Consider the following 25,000-nt stretch of genomic DNA (forward strand, 5'->3'; position numbering starts at 1 on the left):
AAGGCCAAGATGCGTCACTTTACTTTTCTACTAGGACAGCGGGGAAAATGAATCAAGTGAGTTAAGTTAGCCAAGTATTAAGCACCCTGGTGGTCTGGCCAATATGCTGTTTTATTCATCTCTATGAGAGCCCAAAATTGATTCCTAGTTATGCTACGATATTGAGGAAGGGAGGAGTGAGGAAGGGAGCCGGGGGGGGGGGGGGGTCTCGAGGATGAAGAAAAGGTAAAGAAGGGGAAAGTAGGATAAGTGGGGAAGGTGAGAGACTGTGGGATGGGGAGGAGTTCAGGGAGGGGGAAAGGTCAAGAAAAGGAAGGAAGGAAGGGAAAAATGGCTGGTAAGGGACGAGGAAGAGGCGAGGAAAGGGACGGGGATGGGTAGAAGGGAAAGAACAGAGGGGGTAACGGAATGGGGAAGGAGGGAGGGAGGGGGGAAAATGCGACCACGAAGACTCAGACCCGATTTAGAGGCATTGGCATTGTGCCACAGGAGGTGGGGATGGGGGAATGGGGAGGGGGAGGATGCCATTCCGTCCGTGCCCCGAATGTTACCTCCCCACCTCCATGGACTAACTTCCCTCCACCCCTCTTCCCTCCTCTCTACTCCTTCCCTTCTCCACTCCCTTTTTCCAACCCTCCCCTGTGCCCCTTGGCCTTCCCCCTTCCTGTCCTTCCCCGCCTTCATATCCTAAACCACCCATTTTCAATACTTATGTTCTAAACCCTCCTTCATCTCCAACTTTATACCTCCACTCCCTCTTCTCCTTATCTTCTTCCACCTCCCTCCCCTTTCCTCCTCCTGAATATGTTTACCAAGTGCACCAAAACGCGACAAGTGGGCCACCCAAATGATGATGACCTTGCACCACGGGTTTCATAACTTAATAGCGTCAAGCATTCTGTGGTAGGTGATAGGGAACAAGAACACCGCCGCGTTCCCTAGCACCCGGTAAAGGGAGACCCAAGAGGGCGGAACGATCCCCTCACCTCCATTTTTCGTATCTTTCGTCCACGGTGAGTAAGGGCAGAATGTGTGCTTTGAATCAGTTGCCCCCCTTTTAAAGGACATTAAGGGCCTTTATATCATATAGCCGACGAGTTTTTTCATTTGTGGGCTGGACAAGGAATGGGGTATTTCAAGTCCCCGAACCCCACCTCCAGTAGAATCTGGTGTTCGTCAGTAGCCAGAATAAAATAGCTCAAGGACGCTGAACTGTTCAAATTATGTTTATAACAACGCGGCCTCTGACGCTAAGGCTTTACTGTTCATAGAATCTGTCCACAAAAAATATCTACTGTCAATATTCGAAGTAATTTTCTCAATAGTCCCAGATAAAATAATCCAGATAATTCTTGGTTGACATTGAAAGCAAGGCCAGAGGTCAGTCAGGGTTGTCAGACACAAAAATAGGGACATCATTGTTGTCAACAGACACTAACCACTAGAGCCTTTAGCGGTGTCAGGCACGTTAAGACTCCTTGCTACATTTAGAATGTGCTTTTACACCCATCACACTAGGAGGAATGTGTGTGTGTGTTTGTGTGTGTGTGCGTGCGTGTGTGTGTTTGTGTGTGTGAGTTTGTTTGTGAGTTTGAGTGTGTGTGTGTGTGTGTGTGTGTGTGTGTGTGTGTGTGTGTGTGTGTGTGTGTGTGTACGCGCGCGCGTGTGTGTGTTTAACAAGAGACTTATGTTACTGGCTAGTGACGCAGGGAGAGAATGAAGCTCGAGTGAGTTTGATGGTTTTATTCTGGTTAGTGCGAGTGTCGACCTAGACTGGGTCGGGCGGTCGGGCTCCGAGGCTGCCCTAACCGCAAAAGTGACTGCGTGGGCCTGGGGACGAGCACCGCTGGTTACAAGTAGAGAAGAGAGCTGAACATGGAGACCAAAACCTGTCTCCTTATATACACACCCCGCGTACCGAAAGGTAGCGAAGGACAAAGCCTCGCGGGAACATGGCTCAGCAGGGCCAAGGTTGTGCTTTCATGAGGATACAGATGCCTGTAGTAAAGGCGTAATATGGACTTAACCTACACAATAGTAATACAAGGCCGAAGGCCAGCTGTTTCTACATAGCATATCTATTCCTTGTCCATCCCATTTCTGCAACGACGATACTATAAGCCAAAATGTCGCGTAGACGCGCTGTTCACCACATGTGTGTGTATGTGTGTGCATGTGCGTGTGTATGTGTTATGAGGATGGAGGCAGATTATCAAAATATAGTAGAAAGTCCTATGCTGCACGAGATTATCCACAAGGTTAGAAGCGCTGATAACTACAGTCCAAATCCCTATGGATGTTGGGTGGACCCGGTGCGATAAATGCGCATACATGTTCTTGCTTGAGTGCGCGCATGCGTACCTACGTGCAAGAGTGTCTCTTAGGGTACAAATACCTGCTGTAACAATACGAAAACGTTATTTGGACTGTGGTATTCAAGGAGTGAATGATGCTTAGTTTGGCTTGTTGGTTTTATTCTGGTTAAGTGCGGGCTGACAGCACTACCAATCAGGGCAAAGGGATTCAACCTAAACAAAAGAGAATTCCCGGATACCATTACCCTAAAGTATGGATGGCCATCGAATGAGCTGCCTAACAGATGTTCCTGTGGTACATAGTTTGATCCAAACCATGAGATGATATGCAATCAGGGTGGATTCATCTGTACGAGACACGACGAAATAAGGGGTCTCACTGCCCAAATGCTTTGGGAGGTATGCAAGGATATGACAATCGAACCAACACTACTCCCCCTAGGAGGAAAGAACTTCAGGTACCGTACCTCCAACACATTAGATGAAGTGCGAGTAGACGTTAGCGCAAGAGGTTTCTGGACACGGGGACAACTGGCCTTATGTGACATACGAATACTTAATCCAATGGTCCCCTGTTACAATGACCTAATTGTTGAGCCGTCCCACTCCCGAGGAACATATACAGAATATGGACCAGAGCTAATTCACGACTTCAGGTGGGATTGGTCCAAAGGCAAAGGCAATGTACGCTCGTCTGGCAGAGGTGACGGAAGAAAATAGCAACCAAAGAACAGTATTGTGGCGTGGATGAGATGTTGACTGTCATTCTCACTCTATCAGCCCCTCTATGCCTAAGAGGTACAAGGTCCCAATCCCCTAAATTAGCACACATACAGAACCCCAATTTTGAGCAGCTCCACGAGGATGGAGGTCGTTAAAAAATAGTAGTAGTAGTAGTAGTAGTAGTAGTAGTAGTAGTAGTAGTAGTAGTAGGGAAAAAAATACTTTTTTTCCAGAGCCATTTTTCATTTTTTCTTTAAATTTCACCAGAGCCATTTTTTTAATTATCAGAGCCATTTTTGATACTTCCAGAGCCATGTTATTGCAGGTTCGATTTCCTTGAAACTATTGGAAGGTTAACTCATTACTCATGTCGGAGCGAGTTTGCATATGTACAGTGTACGTATGCATGCGGTGATGTGGTATTGGGTATGGTGCATTGTACATGTAGTCAGCGCGTTGATTGGGCAGCTAGCTGCATGCAACCAATGAACTTCCCTGCATACAGGTACCATGCAATTCAAAACTAGCGACATTATGTAGCACGATAGTCGTGTAGTCTAGTCAACATGTACTAGTATATGCGCGCATGCAGCTGATACGAAGTTAAGCTAGGTAAGCCATTGAACTCTAGCAGCTATACCGCGTACACATATGGACGTACATCAACAAATTAAAGTTGATTGATGCGTTGCGTTTATGATATCGATTGATAATGCAATGATTGATCACGGGTAAGTTGTGTTTGCTCTGATCCTTTCATCAATGGTGATGGGATTCAGGGATTGCCAAATGATGGATAATACATGAAAAACATTGAATCTTGCCGCGGGAGCGATTTTTTTTTGGGGGGGGGGGGGATCGCTCCCGCTATTGAATTTGCGAGAGCGACATTGAAACTTTCCCGAGCGAAATCGCTCGTCGCTCCCGTGTATTTTTTTCGCTGAGTAGTAGTAATAGTAGTAGCAGTAGTAGTAATAGTAGTAGTACTAGTAATAGTAGTAGTAGTAGTAATAGTAGATGGAAGAGGAGGAAGAGAAGGAGAAATAGGAGGAAAAATAGGAGGACTAGGTGGTGGACGAAGAGGAGAAATAGGAGGAGGAGGAGGAGGAGGAGGAAGAGGATGTGCAGGACGAGGATGATGATGGTGAAGAGGAGGATTCCCTAAGGTGCAGGGCAATGCGAACATAGTGGTGGTAGTTTTTGTGGTGACAGTGGTGACGACTGACAGTGATGGTGATGGTGTGGTGATGGTCGTGGTGGTGGTCGTGGCAGATGTAATGTTAATGATGGTGGTGGTGGTGGCAGTGATGGTACTGGAAATAATGATGGTGGAAGAGGTAGTGGTGGTGATAGTGACAATGGTGTGATGATGGAGTGGCTGTAACGCTGACGTAGTGATTGTTGGAGTGCTGGAGAAGGTGTTGGTGGCACGCTGGGAGGGATGGAGAAGCACTTGAACCACGGAGGAGTGGGGGAGAGGGGGAGGAGGGAACGGAGGAATGCGGCCGAAGGAGGAACCTGATGAAGTTGCTTGGGAGAAAGGGGAGTGGGTAAACACGTTGTTTGAGGGGAGGCGGGAAAGTGGGAGGGAAAGAAGGATGCTGGGAGGGAGGGAGGGAGAGAGTTAGGGAGAGAGGAAAGGAGAGAGGAAAGGAGGAGGAAAAGTAAGGAGGAAGGGTGGGAGGAGCAGTGGGTTAAGTGAAAATGAAGCCGAGGCTGAAGAACGAGAAGAAGAAAGGAGAAGGGTGAAGGTCGAGGGTCGAAGGACGAAGGGAAAGGGGCGAGTGAGCGAAGGATGGAAGGGGAAAAGATGCTAGGGGGCAAGTCAGCTAAGGGTCAAGAGGAAAAAAGAGGAGGGGGCTCAGACGATGAGGGGTAAGGGGCGAAAGGAGCTAGGGGGCGAAATAAGTCGAAGAAGGGAAGGGAGGCGAGGCAGCTAAAAAGAGGAGGAATGGGGAGAGGGAGGAATGCATGAGGAGGGGACAAGAAAAAGGAGGTGACAATGAATGTTCAAAGGGCTAAGAAAGAAAGAGGGGATGATTGAAGATGAGAGGGGGCAAGGGGCGCAAGGGGGAAGGGTTGAGGGGGGAGAGAAGCGATGGGGGGAGGGGCAAGGGGGGTGTTGGTCGGCCATCGTCCGTCCTTGAACACATTAGACTGAACATCTGGTCCTCGTCAACCTCCTCCTCCTCCTCTTTCTCATTCTCATCATCTTCATCCCCCATCCCCCCACAAACACACAACCTTCCCCTAACATTCTCCCCCTAACCAAACCACTCAGACTAACAATAAAGCCATGCAGTCTTCACTAGGGGGGGAGGGGGGGAGTTGTCGCGACCCCTTTCCCGATCAAGATTCTAGGTTCTCTGGTCTTTAGACACACACACACACCTCTCTCTCTCTCTCTCTTTCTTTATTCACCATCCTGACAGTGATTTAGGGAGATATTCCTATGCCGGGGACAGTTTGCAATAAAAAAAAAAACTAGCGACACATGCCTCTCATTCTCTCTCTCTCTCTCTCTCTCCATGTTACGTCACGTCACCTGTACATGACCTCGTGCGAAGCCAATGAATGTAAAACATATTCGAACCTACGCCATGCCATGGGTCCCCGCACGATGCGCATTGGGGAGAGGAGGAGGAGGAGGAGGCTTAACCTGTGGGATTACAAATGTGATGGGAGACGGAGGGTGGGATAGGAATGACCCAGTGCCGATTAACCTCATTAGTTTAAATCCGCTGTTTTGTTTTTTTCCAAACCGGGGTTACGAAGCGAGATATGCGCGGTCCGAAATGACTCATTTCCGAGACTAAAAGGGTATATAGCATACCGCCTCGGTGTGCGCGCGCGCGTGTGTGTATTTACACCGCGTACCGTGCTTCATATTACTACATCTGCAGGAAGTTCTTATGATCTGGGACAGGATCATATGTGCTACAATCGTGTGTGATTACATTGTGAGCGACGTTGTCGAAGTACCACAGGTAGCATGAGACAAGAATGGGTGACGTCAGAGTAGGACGAGGCGGGGCGGGGATGGTTGCTATGTGACGTCATAGGAGGGAGAGGAAGGGTGAGAAGGGAATGTTGAGGGGATGCTGAGGGGAAAGGAGAGGGAAAGTTGGGGGAAATGTAGGGGCAACGTGAGGGGAATTGTGGGATGAAATGTGGGAATGAGGACGTGTCCATTAGTCAGAGAGCCCGCTGGCGTCCGCCGGGGCACCAGCGGGCCAATGCTAATGGCCAATTCCCGAAGTTTGGGTCATCTCGTTACGTCCCCCCCGCAACGATGCGTTTCACTATCTATACCTTACACATGGTTACCAACAGGCGATTTTATTCGGTTGAGAGAACACACACACACAATATATATATATATATATATATATATATATATATATATATATATATATATATATATATATATATTAGCCAATTACCCGCGCGTTGCTGCGGGCAAATGATCATTTTAATTTTGATAGAATCTGTGGAGAAAAGTTACACGTATCAATAGAACTCAATAGAAAAGGTAACACAAAATGTTAAAGGAAAAGAAAAAAAATCAATTTGAGGCGGGAGATGCGCTTTGGAAATAAAATAGATTCGGCCGTAGGAGAAGAATTGAACCAACTTTTCTTTATCTTTGAAATCAAGTATATTACCGCCCGCGAAAAAGTAAAATAAAAATAACCAATATCTTAACATTAGGTAAAATTATACAATAATTTTACATTTACATGCTTTCTCCTTACAAATGCTATCATAGTTTGTGGCAACATTAATTTCACAAATATAAATAATATTTATGAACACATGCAATGGTTTGTTTAATCATTGTAATTTTTGTTACAAAATGCCAATCGTGTTAAGGGGACACTACAGTAGTGGTGTGTTACCCCACCATACCCTTTTAACCCTTAACCCTAGCCAGATTTTTTTTTTTTTTTATGAAATATGGTTATCCAAGTACCTGGAGTGATAGGGTATCAGGGATGCGAAAGAGTGCACTATTTTTTTTTTATTATATTGTTTATTAGTACGATTTGAATTTACGTAGAATTTATGGAGCGAAACGACTTGAATATACAATCTTTACATAGGAAAATTCACGTTAGACATTAGCCCCCAAAACCCCACTTCCCAAAACAATAAGTGTTGAAGGAAAGGAAAAATACCACCGCGAAAATAATTTCTAAAGGTGAGCCCGAGTACAAGTTTAACCCTTACACACTAATAAAATTGGGATACGTCTCCTCTGGGCCTAATACCGACAATATGCCTTTTGGCTAACGTACCTGACACCGAGCGAGCGTGAATGGAGGGAGGGTGTCCCAAAAGGTGCGTGACCTCCCCTTGCACATTTCGCCCATTGACCCGGCGCGGCGTGGCAACGGGGTCAAGAAATATAAAAACACTTCCTACCCAATTCTGGGCATTTAGACATTACCTTATCCTTTTACACTAACCTTGAAATACACACAAGAAACATTCGACTCTTCATATTCCTTAATACTTGCACATTAGAGAAATAAAACAATATTTTACACAAGATGTTTAACTGGCAATCAGTCCGCGCGTGATCTAATAGGTTTTTAAATGGGTCAAAGGTTTAACAAGGATAATGCAGGCAAGGTCATAATATTAAGGCAGACTAGGACTCGTAGTAATGGATTTGAATTGGACAATTTTAGGTTTAAGTTGGAAATAGGTAGGAGCTGTTTTATCAACAGAGTGCTTACCGAATGGAGTAGACTTAGTAACTATGTCGTGAGCGCTAAAACAATTGGTTGTTTTAAGAGAAAATTTTATGACATTGTGCATGGAGATCATAGGTGGTAAGGGGCATAGAACTGCCTAGTATAGGCCTTATGGTCTCTTGCAGTCTCCTCCATTCTTATGTTCTTAAACATTGGTTCTATTCTAGCTAATGTGTCAAGTCTTCTTCTTCGAGAGAGAGGAACCTTCCCAAAAAGTCTTGTTTACGACTCTCTGGATTATCTTGGCTCAAGTGACTCCCCTTCTTGCCCTTACTCTGGCTTACGCCAAACGTCTATTTAGACTTCGAAGAGAGAGGTCTTCCAGGAGCAGGTCTTCGCAGTAGGTCTCCCAGGAGGCAGGTTTTCGAGTTAGGTCATTTTACGTCTCTTCAAGTCCCTTAGACCTTCCAGGACCCTGACTACCTGAGAGCCTCCACCCCCCACCTCTACCTACCCCTCTCCCCACCCCTATCATTTTCTCCCTCCCCACCAACTCCCTTTTTCCCCGTCTCAAGTGCCCCCTTACCCCGAACATCCCATTCAATGAAAGTGTTCCTCCATGTGACGTCACACTGGCCCCCGCCCCCCACCGTCACGACAGCCTCGGGCGACGGGACCGCGTGCCTCCGTCGGTCGGGTCGCCTTGTCAAAAGAAACGACCTCCTCCTCCTCCCCCACCTTCTGGAGGAGCACGAAGACTCAATGGAAGAGTGATAAGCGAGGTGGTGGAGGGTGAGGGAACGTGGAAGGGGTTGTGGGGTGAGGGGAGGAGGGTGAGGAGAGGGAGATGAAGGGAAGCGAGATGAGAGGAGGGGAGTGAGGGGAGACGAAAAGGTGGGGGAGGAGAGAGAGTTAAATCTTTATTTCCATTTCTTGCAATGGTTATTCACCTTACAATATAAGTAGTTAATAATATGTACAATTATAAGAATGTATACATTAAATTCAGAATGATGACAATATTCCGAAGTAAAACATGTGCGTACCGTTATTGATGACTGTGATAACTGGCGTTCTGGCAACATCGACATTTTTCATTTTGTCGTAAATAGTAGACCTCCAGAACAAACTAAACAATCATAATATAAACAATACGTAAAAAGTTAATCTAAAAACCATTAGAGAATGATCCATACACACACACACACACACACACACACGCACAAACGCACGCACGCGCGCGCACACACACGCACACACATACTTTGAACGAAGCGCTCATTAGTTAAATATCTATTCATAGAAGGTTTACGAATAAAAACTAAAACTTATGTATATAGACAAAATTACGAATGAATACTCAACATACTACATAAATAGTTAAAACATTTATCGTACTTAAAAATTATGCAAATAATAAGTCTACGACTAACATAATATGAAATAATAGTGTATTAGAAAGTATACAGAGAAATTCTTAAGAATTTACATATAACAGCAAATGGTCACATTTGCAACTTAACAATCATTCATCGACAAATATAGAAACAATTCGAACAAATATTCTATGACGTACGAGTGACAAACATTTCATATAAAAAAACCCAATGTCAGTCCTATCTTTTATATGGTTTAGTGTAATTAAGATGCCATTAACTTTACGAGATATATGGTTAATATGGATGTCAAACAGCAAGTAATTTATTTTGAGATACCACGGACACAAATACATACGCCGGCTCCTCTACCACCGTCACACGTAATTGCATTATATTTTTGAATATATAAATAAATCTATCATCAACAAACGTGTTCAGCCAAGTTTCACAAATACATAGCACACCAACAACTCTGTCATGTAACAGTATCTCTATGGCATCAAAATTGCATATCAAGGATTGAGGAACATACTGTACGCACGTACACACACACACACACACACACACACACACACACACACACACACACACACACACACACGTTATATATATATATATATATATATATATATATATATATATATATATATATACATATATATATTAACAACCACAATGCACTTTAATTCTAAGCCATCAACATTGGGAGACCCAATGGAGGCCACGACCAGAAATTGAAATGTGGTACTGCCGAGGACTCGAACTCAGCTATCACATGACAAGTGCGCAGCGACTTACCAACTACGCTATCAAAAGAGATATAAGCGCGATATTCCTTATATATATTTGTATGCTCGAGTACATACACATACATGAAATTCTGCGTTCAACCCATCTTCACTATGATAGTACAATTGGAAGTATACAAACGCGGGAAAGTATTTGTACAACACTGAATGGGTCTCTTGATAGCGTAGTTGCTAAGTCACTGCGCACTTGTCATGTGATAGCTGAGTTCGAGTCCACGGCAGTACATTTCAATTTCTGGTTGTTGGCCTCCATTGGGTCTCCCGATGTTGATGGCTTAGAATTAAAGTGCATTGTGGTTTTATGTATCTCTAATGACTGGGACCCATTCAGTGTTGTACAAATACTTTCCCGCATGCTCGATGCCGCGTTCCTTTCCTAACCTACCCCATTCCTCCTTTTCGCCCCCTTTAACTCCCAGAGTATCAACCAAAATGTCCAGTTGGTTGGTACTCCGGGAGTTGAAGGGGGTGAGAGGGAGAAATGGGGTAGGTTAGGAAAGGAACGCAGCATCGAGCATGTGGGTTATAAATATGTTGATTTTCTGTCCATGTGTGCACACACTGAAGAAGTTCTGTTAAGAGCAAAATTTCAATGATTAAAACTCCAACGATTCTCGGTGTTTATCTTTCCACCCTACCACTCATTTTGTCGTCCATCCTTATTTACATATATATATATGTATATATATATATATATATATATATATATATATATATATATATATATATACAAATATATATATATATATATATGTAAAGTAAACAAAAATGCTGATCACCGTATGAACAGTTTAAGAATGCGAGCCTCGTCACATTGCTTGCTGTGGAGCTGAGACACCCCGGACACATACACCCGGACGCCTCTCCCAGAACCCCCTCGGACAACCCCCGGACATCCCTCCCGGACACCCCGGACAACCTCCGGCCAAACACCTCTGGATAGCCCAGACATTCCTCAAAAATTATCATAGCTCCGACCTTCTCCGACGATTCTATTCAGTGTTGTCTTTACCTCCTGATGATCAAAGAAGAACGAGCATTCGCTTAGCACAGAACGTGGAAGACGTGAATTCGTGTCTTCCTAAATACGCCCTCGTTATGCCAAGATCACGTCACCTGGAAAAATATCGCTAAGTACAGTCCTTTCTTTTAAATTTGACGTAGATGTTTTCACGAAAGTTACTGAACTACTTGTTCTTTCAACTCGTCGAACTATAGATTCTTTTTCATGGTTTCCTAAATTCTTTTCTCGTAGGTTAACTTATGCATTCCACCAAGATTCCTTATACAGCTGATGAGGCTTTATTTTGTTATCTAATCGTTCTTTGCCATGTTACAGTGAACAAACTATAGTTATGCTGGCTCAGACCTCCGACGACGACGACAAGCCCGAGAACGACTCAGGTGGCTCTTGCGCTAAATACGCAGCAGTGCATCTCCTCTAACAGTTCGTACCCTATGCCTTCCCCCCCTCCCTCCCTCCGTCCCACCATTCCCCTCCCTCCCCCCTTCCCCTTCCCCTCCCTCTTCCCTCCCTTCCCCACCGTTACCTTTCCTCTTTCCTTTCACTTCTCATCCTCCTCTCGTTTCCCCCTCCCTTACTTTTTTTCTGTTCCCTTTCCTTTTTCCTTTGCCTTCTCCTCCTCTCTCACTCCCTTCCCGTTACCTTTCCTCTCCCCCTCCCCACCCTTCCCCCTTCCTTCTTCTCTTCCATCTCCCTTCTCTTCCCTCTCTCCAAGCCCGCCTTGCAACCCACGTGCTGTCCGTCCTGCACTGCAAGTGTTGCGCTCTTTGATGGCAAGCAAACGCGCCCGCAAGCGTCACATACCCCTACACACGTTTCTTCTCTTAGGTCTGGTTAAGTTAGGTTACATTAAATAAGCTTAGCTAAGTTTAAGTTAAATAAAGTTAGCTTGTAGATAAAATTTCACGAACCGATTCCTAGGTAGATCTATAAAAACATAAATAGATAAACAATATATAAATGATTACCTGATTAAATATATAAACAAATAAACAGTAAATAAATGAACAACTGAATGAATAAACAAATAACTAAATGAGTAAATACCTACACATGCATAAGTAAATGAATAAATGAATACATGAATACATGCATACATATACATAACCAAGTAAATAATTAATAAATATATAAATAAACCATCCCCGGATAGGACACTTCAAGGTGTATACACACACACACACACACACAGACACATACATACTATATATATATATACATATACATATATGTATATATATATATAAATATATATATATACATATGTATATATATAAATGTATATATATATAAATATATATATATACATATAAATATATATATACATATATATATATATATATATATATATATATATATATATATATATATATATATATATATATATATATTTCCGTCGCCCCTTTTTCTACTCCTCCTCCTCCTCCTCCTCATCATCATCATCATCATCATCACCATCATCATCATTCCTTTACCTTAGTCACCCTGTGGGCACTCTGCCCGTCCTGCGGGAAGAGGGAAGGAGGTTGTGGGGAGGGGGGAATCTCCATGGCAGAGGGCAACGGTGCCGTTACGGGTCGGATGAATGTGACAAGTGTCACGGCAGAGACGAACTAATGCTTTGCAGTGCGGAGAGAGGGGAAAGAGGGGGGGAGGGGGAGGAGATGGAGAGGGAGAAGGAGGGAGTGATGGAGATGAAGACTGGTGAAGGAGGGAGAAGGAAATGAGGAAGGAGAAGGAGCGGAAAAGAAAGGGAGGGGGAGGAGACGAATAGAGGGAAGAAAGGGGGAAGGAGGAGGAGGAGGTGATATAAAGGAGGAGATAGGGAAGGAGGAGATAGATGAGGAAGAGGGGGAGAAGATACAGAGGGAGGAGGAAGATGAGGATAAGACGGAGATATGGAGGAGGAGACAGGGAGGGAGGAGGAGTTAGATAAGGAAGAGGGGGAGAAGATACAGAAGGAGGGGGAAGATGAGGTTAAGAAGGAAAAGGATGAGATAAAAAAGAGTGACGAGGAGGAAAAGGAGAAAGAGGAAGAGATGATAGAGAAGGATGAGGAGGTTGAAAATTGAGATAGAGATGGAGGAAAATGAGGAGATGGAGAAGGACGAGAAGAGGGAGAAGAAGAACGTGGAAGAGAGTTGCTTGGAGTAAAGGTGGCGGAACACTAGGTACGTATTTCTCGCTACCTTACTATCTGTTGCTACTTCTTTTGAGTAGAAACGATTTCAATTACCGTATTCTAGGCTTCCGTAAGAACACTGCGACAAAATCTCTAATATTCATGCAAGTTTTACTTCTCTTAGTTTGTCATTTATTCAATTTCTCACTATATGACGCAGGAATCATTTAACGTTTGGAAATTTGAAAAACAAAAGATCGTAACCGAAGTCGTTGCTACTCAAACGAAGTAACAAAAGCAAGCAGCATGCTAGCGAGAAATGCTTAGCGTGCCGCCACCTTAAGTCAACTCGCTTTTCTCAGATGACGCCAAGGACAGGCAAAGGGTCACATAAGAGCGTGCCAAACAGTGCCAGTGTATCAAGTGTGTGCCTAAACGTGCCAGGACGTAGGATACCGTGTCAGAGCATGCCTGTGCGTACCAGGACATGCAAGGACGTGCCAGAGGGTGCCAGGGTGTGTCGGAAAAAGGTGCCAAGAGAGCAAATGAACTCACGCGTAGGAATAGATCGCTGCATGAGGGCAGGGCTGAGGTGGCACCAGAATACAAGAGGGATCTGGGGAGGAGGAGGAGGAGGAAGAGAGGTCGAGGAAGAGGAAGAGGAACCGGTAGAGGAGGAGGAGGAGGAGGAAGAGAGGTCAAGGAAGAGGAAGAGGAACTGGTAGAGGAGGAGGAGGAGGAGGAGAGGAGAGGGTAAAGTAGAAGTGGAGTAAGAGGAGGGGGAGGAGGAGGAGGAGGAGGAAGAGAGGTCAAGGAAAAGGAAGAGGAACAGTTAGAGGAGGAGGAGGAGAGGAGAGGGTAAAGTAGAAGTGGAGTAAGAGGAGGGGGAGGAGGAGGAGGAGGGGGAAAAGGTGGAGAAGGGGAAGAGGAGGGGAAGGGGAGGTGAAGGATGATGATGATGATGAGGAAGATGAGAGCACGAGGGACTGGGAGGGGAAAAAACTCACCGTCCCCACTCCTACGAAGTGGGAAGTGAATAAATCCTGGTAGGGCAAGCCCTGTCAGTTGTGACAAGCCGCCGCTGGCTTCTTTAAGCCGATGTTTAGGTCGCCTCCTCGCCTGGCCAGGGCTGAGGTGAGTCAAGAAGTTGAGTAAGAGGAAAGGTGAAAAGTAGGTTGAGGATCTGGGTCAAGATTAGGTGAAGAGGAGGATGAGGAGGTAGGTGAGCAGGAGGGTGAGGAGGTTGCAGAAGAGTAACACGGAAAGGTGTGGTGTATTTACCTAGTTGTATTTACCTAGTTGTATTATACAGGAAGGGGGCTATACTCGTGGTGACCCGTCTTTGTATCTCTCAGCATCAAGTTTTTTCTTAAAATCTTGAATAGTGTTTGCATACACTGTTTCTTTGTCTAATTTGTTCCAAGTATCTATCACTCTGTGTGGAAAGCTATTTTTTTCAGATCTCTTCTATAATTATCTTTTTTCTTTTCTTTTCTTGTACTCTTGCTTTTCCATTGTCCCATTTCAATAAATCATTCTTATCTAAGATTTCCATTCCCTTCATAATTCTATAGATAGTAGGTCTCCTCTTTCCCTTCTTTGTTCCAGAGTTGGTAATTCTAATTTGGACAGTCTTTGTTCATATGTCATTTTGGAAAGAGTTGGTGCCAGTTTTGTTGTTGCTCTTTGTATTCTTTCTAATTTTTTATTCTTTTTGGTACTGGGTGTCCATAGTGTTGCTGCGTACTCGAGTTTTGGTCGTGTGCGTGCGTGCGTGCGTGCGTGTGTGTGTGTGTGTGTGTGTGTGTGTGTGTGTGTGTGTGTGTTTAGGGGGTGAGTTTACAGAATGTGAAATTATTAGTCCCAGAGTGGGGGGGAAAAGGGGGTAGGGGGTTCGACGAGGTGTGCGTGGGGGGAGGGGGGAAAGGTAAATCCGACAAGTCCGCGGGAGAGAGGAGGATGTGAGTGAGAGGGACCAGGAGGCGAACCGGGTGCAAAAAGGTGCAAAGAACTCTTCTCGAGCAGCTTATGCAGCGACATCACACGGATGGCATATTGCGTCACCAACAAAAATTGACCGTGATAACAAGACATGTCACGTGACACAGTTGGCACGGGAGAGGTGGCATGGGACAAGAATAGCGTCACTATATTCCCCTGCGTGTCGTAAAAGGCGACTGATCGGGGCGAAGCGAGGGGACTATCCCATCCCCGCCATCTTTTTTCGTATTTTCTCCCACAGAGAGACAGAACAACAAAATATGCTTTGACTCGGACACTTTACAGGGTTAAAGCATCAGCATATGTATGGCTGATGTACATGAAAACATCAATGTAATTAGAAAGTTCACTGATATGATTGTGTCTGAATTACAGTAATGCATACACCAAATTTATTTTGTTTAGTATGCTTGTCAGTAAATATTATGTAATGAAAATAATAACTACACATTTTTATCTAAAAAAAAGACTTAAATATTAGTAAACAAAATTGCAAATAAACTAGAAACATTTGAATCGGACTGGAATACTACTGTAATACATTATTAACATAAAATATTTCAGGTGCAAAATGTAATTCAACGTTTACATTTTCCTAACTCGAGCTTTTGAAGCTAGTTCAGCATGATTTCTTCCTGATTGGACACCTTATTCCTGTGAATATTCATGAGTGCCAGACCCCACAATCTTTCTTCGTGCATTGATTGTTGACCTGAAGTATGTTTTTAATTTTCTCAGGCAGCTGAAACTACGTTCAGCTGAGGCTGATGTGACTGGAAGAGTACAAAGAATCTTAATGAGCTGGAAGATGTTGGAGTAAAACAAAGCAAGGCTTTCAAGTGCAAGGTCTTCTGAGCATGTTGCTGGGATTCTCTCATTACTCATACGACTCACACTTTCTTTCTGTGTTCCATTTATGGCACCATCTTTCAACTTCCTCATGCAGGTTTGCCAGCGTTCCAGGCAGATCTTCTTTATAGAACTCAGCAGCTTCCTTCACCTGATCAAATGTGGTTTTGCTGACATACTTTGGAACAAGATATTGCAGGCGTAGAACTGTCTGGATGTGAGTGCCGAATCGTTCTCGTACTTGTAGCAGGTTTTCCAAGTATGGCAAGAAAACTGAAATCCTAAAGTAGGATTCAGGTTCGTGTGTTTCCAGATTTGACCTCTTGGTTTGCTTTGTGCATTGCCGTGACACTTGTGTTTGTTCGCCCAAGAGATTTTCAGCCTCCACGAAAATTATATGGAAATCCTCCTCAGCACTAGCTCGGATGGATGCAAGTGTCTCCAGGAGGTTATTCACTTCTTCGGCACTTCGGAGTATGTCAAGTCTCCGATTTAGGAGTTGTACGAGTACTGATATTGGCAGTAATAGCTTAGCAAAGCGCTCACATACACAGAGACAGCCACTACAAACCGATGTGCTGTCATGGCAGCTAGCATTTGTGAAGCCTATGATGATGTTGTGTGATCTTTCCTCTACTACTCTCAATATTCATTTCCTTTTTCATCGAACCCTGTGGTAGGAGAGGAAAGAATACTGCTACCGAGTCTTCCCACTTCAGTCGTAAAAGGCGACAAAAATAGGACGGGGATAGGACAAAGCATCCTACTCTCTGTAGCCCCAAAGGGGACATTACTAAAGAAAGCAAAGGCATAGGAGGGTCTGGGAGTTTTCCAACAAGAACCCTAAGGCTTGGGACCTTTAATGTGCGTGGATGTGGTGCAGATAAGAGTAATAGGAAAGATATGGGAAGTATGTTTGTGAGAAGACAGATGGATGTGTTGGTACTGAGTGAAACTAACTTGAAAGGGAGGGGCGAGTTTGAATTTGAGAGTGTAGTTGGGAGAGTGCCAGGAGTGAAGTGAGGACGACAGAAGGGGTTGCTATACTATTAAGTGAAGAGATACGTTAGCGTGTGGTGTAGTGGAAGGTTTCTTCAAGGTTATTGTGGACTTAGGTGAAACTGGGAAGGGAGATTTAGTTTTTTCTAACTGTTAGTGAGAAAATTGTAGAGGAGAGGAAGGCTTTTTGGATATATTTAAATGAAGGCATATGGGTCTAGGGAGAAATGTCAATGTTGTGGTATTGGGAGATCTCAATGCTAGGGTAGGAGACGAACCAATAGACGAAGTGGTTGGGAAGTGTGGAGTTCCAGGAAAAAATCGTAGTGGAGAGATGAGGGAGATGTGTCTAGAAAGCGCGTTGATGATAACAAATACAGTGTTTAGGATGAAAGTCAATCATAAGTACACATGGGAGAGGACGTGGATGGAAGGGTGGTAGATAGGGCATTAATGGACTATATAGTGGTAACCAGAGGAGTAGGAAGATTTTTGGATGTACATGTCCTAAGGGAGAGAGTGGGGGAAAATCAGATAATTTTTTGGTGGAAGGTAAGTTGAGAGTGGAGGAGAATAGGTGGAGAAAGAGGAAAAGGACAATGTAGGGAGGTGCTTAAACTGCTTAAATGAGAAAGAAAAGGACGAGTACAAGAAGAAGCTGAGAGAAGAGTGGGAAGGAGTGAAGGATAGAGTAGAACGAGGAGTGGAGGAATGGGGATGTTTCAAAGAGGGAGTCATAAGGTGTGCAAATATGGTATGTGGAACAAGGAGGATGGGTGGAAACTGAAGGAAGGGTAGTGAGTGGTGGGATGATGAAGCAAAGAAGGTTGTAGAAAAGAAGAAACGACCATTCACAAATTGGTTACAAAATAGGACGAGAGTATCATATGAGAGGTACAAAGAAAAGAGGAGAGAAGTAAATCATAAGATAAAGGAGACAAAGAAGGGATTTCCCCCCGTCTTCTCTTATTCTGCATGAAGGGACGGAGAGGGGAGGGTCGCCGATTAAATGAAGCTGCCTTGCTATGAATGTGGTGTGTCTTGCTACACTGCTTCTGACCCAGTGCAGTGGGCGCGATGCAGGGATGTACCCTCATCCAGTAGAAGCCAAGAAAAGAGGAAGGGAGGGGTGGTGAATGGGAGTGAAGTATGTGGGGATGAAATGGGTGGGAGTGGATTTATGCCTTTGACTTTAACCACCTTACTTGTGATGGGGGAAAAAGCCGTTGGCATATGTATGTATTACGTATATATGTATATGTATATATATATATATATATATATATATATATATATATGTGTGTGTGTGTGTGTGTGTGTGTGTGTGTGTGTGTGTGTGTGTGTGTGTGTGTGTGTGTGTGCGTGCGCGTGTGTGTGTATGTCCGCCACAACACTGAAGGGATTGATATTCTGTCCTCTTGGCCTTCCCATATCCTCCCTATGCCACAATATCCCCCAAAATTTTCCCCCCTGGTGTCGAGACGTCTCCCATTCGAAAACCTTGAGCCACATTAGTCTCCACTATACAATTATAAATTATATTATTAAATATTACAAAAAAAAAAGACAATAAACAAATAAAGAATATATTTTGTTTTTCAGCTCTGCTGAGGCCCTCCTTGAATCCTTGACCACTCCTGAGGCTCCATCAACCTCTTTGGTACGATATTATGTCATGAGTATACGAGTAGAAGCGCTCGTTATTACTGACCAAACAAACAACAAATATCTACTACATTTTTTTTTACAATATAACTTTTTGCTCTCAAGCAGATACAGTATGGAAAATACATCAAATACAACTGCACAGCGGCGACCAGAGCAGACTTTTGCATCCAACTGTATTCAAAATAAACCGAACAAAAAGTGTCCAGACGACGAGGCTTCCTGTCACAGAAAACGAGAGACGATGTGAGACATCTCGGGGCTCTAGTTCAATCCTGACCGCCAGACACCAAATATACAACACATTCTGTGTTTGCGACTGCTCTTCCCCCACACGCATTCCGTAGCTCCCCGACCAACTTGAGGCGCCTGAGATCATCTACGACTCTACCCTCGATCTGGGCAGTCTGCCCGTCTTCAGGGATTACACACAATCTAAAATATCAATCTCTGTCTTGCATCGTTGCTCGCCCCCCCCCCTCCCCCGGCACCTCCACCTTCGTCGCCTTCTGCGTGCCGAAACAGGTTGCCCGTGACGAGGCACCACACGGACACTCTAGTATTGACACCCGTAGTAATTCTGGCACCTTGAGACTGGCACCCTGAGTACCTATGACACCCAGGGGTTGGCACCCCTGGAAGTGCCACCATCATCCTAGAACTGGCACACGGCACCCGCAGACTGGCACCTCAGAAACCATGGGAATGGCAACACAGACACTCTGGTACTGCATCCCCGGCACCCTGAAAGTAGTACCCCTGGCATCCTAAGACTAGTAGTCTTGGCGTCCTGAAACTGGCACCCTGGAACCCAAAGAATGTCGGCGCCAGGAGCCTCAAACAGTCAGTCAACAGGATACTGCGTAAATCACACACTGGTACTGAATGTGTTGGTGGTGGTATTGGTGATAGTGATTATGGTGGTGATGAAGATCGTGGTGGTGGTGATGGTACTGATGGTTGTATGGTGATAATGATGGGTGGTGGTGGTCGTGGGTGGTGGCGGTAGTGATTGTGATGGTGATGACGACCGTGAGGATGGTTTTGGTGGTAGCGGTTGGTGGTAGTGGTGGCGGCGACAGTAGTTGTTGCTGTTATAATGTTGATGGCGGCTGTCGAGTGTGCGGGTGGTTTGCGGCGGCTGCAGTGTCAGGAGTGACAGAACCCCGCCGCCGCAGCCGCAAGTGATGGAACGCGCGATACGGATGTCAACAACACGCGTAGTTAAGAAAACGACGACAGAAGCAAAGTGGAGAAGAGGAGCAGGGGGAAAAGGAGGAAGAGGAGGTGGAGGAAGGGGAGGTGAAAGATGATGGGAAGGAGAAACAGGATGAGGAAAGGGGAGGAGAAAGAGGATGAGGAGAAGAAATAGGATGAGAAAGGGGATGGGAAGGAAAGGTAAGTGGAGAAGAAAAAATGAAGAGGAGTAGAAAGAGGATGAGGAAAGGAGCGGGGAAGGAAAGGGGAGAGGAGGCTAAAGAGGATGAGTGGGTGCAGGAGAAGGAAAAGTAGGAGGAAAGGGGCGAGGAGGAAGAGGAGAAAGAAGAGAAAGAAGAGGAAGAGGAGGAAGAGGGGGATGATGATGATGATGATGATGATGATGAGGAGGAGGAGGAGGAGGAGGAGGAGGAGGAAAAGCATGGGATGAATTTGAAGAAATGGTGGAAGATGAAGTGATGGAAAAGGAGGAAGAAGAGGAACGGGAAAAAGTTGTAGAAGAGGAGAAAGGTGTAGAAGAGAAGGAGGAAGAAAAAAGGCAGATGAGGGGGAAAGACGACGAGGTGTTGTTACAGAGGGACTTCCGAAGGAGTATTAGCATTTCATTGGCGAAAACTTGCGTTTCTATCTTAAGAGACAACAACACGCCGTGTACGTGCGTGCGTGCGTGCGTGCGCGCGCGCGTGTGTGTGTACATCTATAATGTTAATATATATATATATATATATATATATATATACATATATATAAACATACACAATGCATTCTTACATATAACATTAGTGGACAGAGGTGGAAGGGAAACATAACTATGCTGAGAGAGAGAGAGAGAGAGAGAGAGAGAGAGAGAGAGAGAGAGAGAGAGAGAGAGAGAGAGAGAGAGAGAGAGAGAGAGGGGGGGGGAGACAGAAAGAGAGAGGGTTGTGGGGAGAGAGAGAGAGAGAGAGAGAGAGAGAGAGAGAGAGAGAGAGAGAGAGAGAGAGAGAGATAAAGAGAGAGAGAGAGAGGGGGGAGAGGGAGAGAGAGGGAGAGAGAGGAAGGAAGAGAAAGGGAGAGAGAGAGAGAGAGAGAGAGAGAGAGAGAGAGAGAGAGAGAGAGAGAGAGAGAGAGAGAGAGAGAGAGAGAGAGAGAGAGAGAGAGAGAGAGAGAGAGAGAGAGGCGGGAGGTGACGAGGAGGTGAAAACGGAGGAGACGGAGGGCGAGTGGAGGAGAGGAGGTATGAGTCACCTCCGAGGATGGAGAAGAGGCTGGAAGTAGAAGAGGAGGAGAGGAAGGTGGAGGAGGGTGCGAGGACAACAGTCCTTGAACATGAAGAGGAGGAAGAGGAGGAGGATGAAGTGGAGGTAGAAGGGAAAGAACTGAAGGGCTACAGCTGAAAAGGTGGAGGGGAGACCAGGAAGTGGAGGGAAAAAGAGTCGAATTAGAGGAGAGGAGAGGAGAGGAGAGGGGAGGGAAGGGAGGGACCCGCTAGGTGGCAGCACAGACCGGCAATGGTGAAGGCGGTGGAAACTGAGGAGGAGGAGGAGGAGGAGGAGGAGGAGGAGGAGGACGACGAGGAGGAGAAGGACAGAAAAAGTGAAGGAGGAAGTGGAGAGTTACGAATGGAAGGGTAAGGAAGGGTAGGGTTAGGACGGGCGTGGTGGTAAGGAGGGTAAATAAAGGGACGGGACGGGAAAAGGCAGGGTAGGAGTTTGGGGTTAAGAAAGGAAAGGGAGGAGATGGGAGGGGGAGGGAAGGGGAAGAAAGGAAAAAGAGAGAGAGTTTCAAGAGTAGAGAACAGAAAAGAAGAGGGGAATGGGGAAGGGGAGGGGAGGGAAGAACGTGAGAGGGATGAAGGGGGGAAGGAGGAGAGTGAGAGTGAGAAAGAACTAATAAGTAAGATAATGAAGATGGGAAAATATATCGAGAAGGAAGAGGAGGAGGAGGAAGGGAAAGGGGAGGAGAAGGAGTAGAATGAGGAATAGAAGAAGGAGGAAGAGTAGGAACCGGCCAGTTCGCCCAGACATTCTACAGGGTTTTCGGCGTTTGTTCCAGGATTCAGCGGCCCGAGGGTGCTCCCGACGAGCGACGGAGACGCCCGCCGGTGGAAGGCGGGGTGGGGGTGTGTGAAGCCCCATCCTGCTGCCGATGGGATCTGGGGAAACACGGAACTGCTGAGTCACAGCAGGAGAGCACCGGCTGGAGGCGCTTCTCAAAGAGGTTGAGTTTGAGGAGGTGGAGATGGTGTTGGAAAAGGTGGTGAAGAAGATGCTGGTGGAGGAGAAGATGGAGGAGGAGGAGGAGGGAGAGGAGGAGCGAGGGTGGAGGAGATGAAAGTAACAAGTCTAGCATCAGGCGATAACTAGCGCTTCTAACCTTGGCGACACTATCGCCTCTTCAGAGGTAGAAAAGGAGTGTTTTGAGGAGGAGGAGGGACAGCAGACGACATAATAAATGATCCGCATCCAATGCGCTAGTGGCATAATCGGAAGCGTACGTACTGGCCTAGCATTCGCTTAGTTGTAGGTTCGAACCCCGCACTCCTCTCCGATTCCCAGCAGTGACTGTTGGTTACCTGTCCCAACAGTCCAAGCAGCGCAAGGCAGGGCAAAGTGACGGCTTCGGCCGAAGCTACTCATCGTCTCCTGGCGTAGGCTCCACGCCATCTTCCCATTATTTGAGTGGATATTTTTCTCCCCTCATTAAGGAATGCTGCGTGACTCTGTTCCGTAGGGATGTCACTAAGTCCCTAAAATATTGACTCCATCTGCATAAAACGCACAGAGTCAAAGACCCTACGTCATGTTGGAGAAAGAGATGATGTTGGTGAGCTGGTGGTGAAACAGAAGGAGAAAGCGCAGATGAAGAAGGTGGAGGAGAAGTGTCAGAATAAAGGAAAGACTAGGAAGTGGTGAAAGAGGGAAGGGAAGAGGGAAGGGAAGAGGGAAGGGAAGAGGAAGGATGAGAATAATGACGAAGATGACAAGGAGGAGGAGGAGGAATAGGAGAAGGAGAAGGAAGTGTTAAAAAAAGAAAAAGAAGACGAAGAAGAGGATGAGAATTGTTGCAGAAAAGGACACGATTTCGCCATATATAATGGTCACGTGATAGAGTAGCACCACCAGAGCCAGGAGGAACACAGGGAGTGGGAGTGAGGGGTGCCGTAGCGTGGCACCATAATACCTCCCACACTGCGGCTCAGTATGATGGCACGAAAGTATAATGGCACTCTGGTCGCTAAAAGGGAAATAATGGCACTGTAAGGCACTGTCGTCATTTAGCGCTTTTGTCCTTTGGCACTGTCCTTTTCTGGCACTAATAGGCACTATCGTGTCTTGGCGCTATGAGGCTTTATCGTCTTTTGGCACTGCCAGGCACTGTCCATTTCTGACACTGCCATGCACCATCGCCTATTGGCACTATGAGGCTTTATCATGTTTTAGCACTGTCAGTCACTGTATTTTTGGCACTGTCAGTCACTAGCGTTTTCTGGCACTATCATTTATTGGAACTATCAGGCACTTTTGTCTGTTGGCATTATGAGGAATGATCAGCTGATGTCACTGCCAGGTACTGCCGCCTGTTGGCACACGTGGCACCAGGGACAAAACAAATCAACCCTAAATGGGCCGAACACGCACTTGGTGATTTTACTCGGCCAAAGGAAAAAATCCCTTCCAGCAAAGCGTTGATGCTCACATGACAGTAGGCGGGGGAAGGGGGAAGGAGGAGGGGGAGAAGGGGGTAACAAGGAAGGAGGAAGAAGGGAAGGGGGAAGGGGTAACAAGGAAGGAGGAAGAAGGGAAGGGGGAAGGGGTAACAGGGGAGAGGGGAAGGGGGCTTATTGTTTTTTGTTCTTTCTGAACAACGACTACAATTTCCCCTTAATAAACAACAGGGATGGTCTTCCTTGTCCTGAACTCCATATCCGGTGTCCAGCCTCTACACGTGACGCCATGCCACAGCCACACTCACCACTCTTCCGTTCCAAAGGTCATTTACCCCCAAGCATGCGAGCATGCAAGCCCTAAATGTACAACACTAATTATACAAAAACCGAGATAGAGAGCCGAAGAGAGATGGAGAAAGAAAGAGGGAAGGGGAAAAAAGATAGAAGAAAAAAACTATATAAGGATACGAAGGAAGAGGAAAATGACGATGGGGAAGAACACAGAAAAAGGGAAGGAGGAGAAACCGAGGAGGAGGAGGAGGAGGAGGAGGAGGGGGAGGAGAAGGAGGAGGAGGAGGAGGAGGAGGAGGAGGAGGAGGAGGAGGAGGAGGAGGAGGAGCATTAAGAGAGAGAGGCAGAGATAGGAGACAAGGTGAAGGAGACGCGAAAATGGAGGAAGCCGAAGACGAGGGGAAGGAAGACTGGGAGAGGGGGAGGGAGGAATAGGGAAAGGTAGGAAGGAAGGAATGAAGAGAGAAGGAGAGTAGGAGAGGAGGAGAGAAGAGATGAAGGAAAAAAAGGAGGAAGGGAAAGAAGAAGAAATTGAGTGAGGGAAGAAATGGAAAAAAGAGTGGAAGAGGAGGAGTAGGAGGCGGACGGGGGGAGAGGGGGGAGTAGGAGGCGAATGCTTGCCATCTCGACTTAAAGGGAAACAACCCAGGCTCCAAACCCAGCATCGCGCGCTCACACACACACACACACATACACACACACACACACACACACACGCATACACACGCACACGCATACACGCACACACGCACACATACACACACAAACACACAGTGCATTTAGGGGCTTGCCTGGCATATAATACCTATTGTACACGCAACGTCTGGATGTGACGAATGTGTCTAAACATGGTGCTGAAATCGAATCACAGTACGTTGTTCAGCTGAACATAATATGTACTGTATGTGTGTGTGTGTGTGTGTGTGTGTGTGTGTGTGTGTGTGTGTGTGTGTGTGTGTGTGTGTGTCTGTGTGTGTGAGCGCACGTGCGCGTGTGTGCACACAGGTTGTAATGCATATACGAAAAGATGTATATTCACACAAGTGTGTGTAAACGCATTTCAAATATATACTGTACGTAGACTATGTACACGCATGTGCTTTCATTTACACACCTGCATTTAATCAATTATCTAATATGTATACCAGAAGCCAAAGCGGTGGCATCTATCCATTAGGGATGGTTGGTTTAAAGACAGGCGCTTGTGAAAGCAGAAGTGGTCAAAAAGAGGATGTAAAAGAGATTTAAAAAAGTGT

The 25,000-nt window shown here is 45.7% G+C and overlaps 1 protein-coding gene across 1 annotated transcript in view; it reads right to left on the reverse strand.

Moving 5' to 3' along the window:
- Positions 1 to 25,000, reverse strand: part of LOC143018654 (uncharacterized) — a gene marked incomplete in the record, with an annotated part of 838,726 nt that overhangs the window by 402,199 nt on the left and 411,527 nt on the right.

The sequence above is a fragment of the Oratosquilla oratoria genome, chromosome 35, assembly GCF_046742065.1.
Source record: "Oratosquilla oratoria isolate Oo_2021 chromosome 35, ASM4674206v1, whole genome shotgun sequence".
NCBI classification, from domain to species: Eukaryota; Metazoa; Arthropoda; class Malacostraca; order Stomatopoda; family Squillidae; genus Oratosquilla; species Oratosquilla oratoria.